This window comes from Xyrauchen texanus, unplaced genomic scaffold, assembly GCF_025860055.1.
Source record: "Xyrauchen texanus isolate HMW12.3.18 unplaced genomic scaffold, RBS_HiC_50CHRs HiC_scaffold_451, whole genome shotgun sequence".
Lineage (NCBI taxonomy): Eukaryota > Metazoa > Chordata > Actinopteri > Cypriniformes > Catostomidae > Xyrauchen > Xyrauchen texanus.
The window spans coordinates 6,468-7,500 of NW_026266419.1; the positions used below are offsets into that span (position 1 = coordinate 6,468).

The following is a 1,033-nucleotide window of genomic DNA, read 5'->3' on the forward strand; positions in this document are numbered from 1 at the left end:
ATGACAAAAGAAACAACATAAGAGTCAGGATCCAGCCACTAAAAAGTAAAAACAAGACATATATGGCAGAAGTAGTGAGAGTAGTATGGGTAGTATGTCATTCTGAACTCAGCATATGCTTGAAAGCATGAATAGCCGCCATCATATCTTCTTCTTTTATCCAACACCTCAATGATGCACATCCACAGCGCCTCCAGTGGACTCAATTGTAACTGCACGATTCTGTGACAGATTCAGAGGGAAAGTACAGTATAACTCTGTGTTTCAAATGCACAAAGGAAAATCAATTTGAGATATTCTAATAATGATTTTAATATTTGACCCACTGGTGCAGAACAATTTCTCAAGTACTCGTGCACATCACTAACTGGTCCAGCCACATTTAAACTGGAACAGCATCAGAACTCGTGAGCTTGACTGTCAATCAACTAACATGCTCTTAAAGATGAACTACATCTGTTGATTTAGTTGACAAAAACTACAGATTGACTTCTGAACTGATTGCAAACAGAGACAGAAACATGGAAGTGAGATCCAGTGTGAGTCTGACATCTAGTGAACATTATCTGTAAAACACAAACTTGTTTTGCACACACCTCTCAAACACAGAACCAGGAAACTGTGTCAACTGTTCATTTCAGGGAAACTGAAACTAAAGTGTTGTCGAGCTGTTGTACGTGTCTCTCTGTCTCAGAGTACATGCAGTAAAATGGCAGAAGCCAGTATTTCATGGGCTCATGAGCAGTTCTGCTGCTCTATCTGTCTGGATCTCCTGAAGGATCCAGTGACCATTCCCTGTGGACACAGTTACTGTATGAACTGTATTACAGACTGCTGGAATCAGGATGATCTGAAGGGAGTCTACAGCTGCCCTCGGTGCAGACAAACCTTCACCACAAGACCTGCTTTAGGGAAGAATGTGGTGTTTGCTGAAATGGTGGAGAAACTGAAGAAGACGAAACTCCAAACTGCTGTTTCTGCTCACTGTTACGCTGGAGCTGGAGATGTGGAGTGTGACGTCTGTACTGGAAGA

The 1,033-nt window shown here is 41.9% G+C and overlaps 1 pseudogene; it reads left to right on the forward strand.

The window, feature by feature from the left end:
• Nucleotides 1-618: 618 nt before the first annotated feature.
• LOC127642180 (E3 ubiquitin/ISG15 ligase TRIM25-like) overlaps nucleotides 619-1,033 on the forward strand; it is a 2,312-nt pseudogene continuing 1,897 nt past the window's right edge.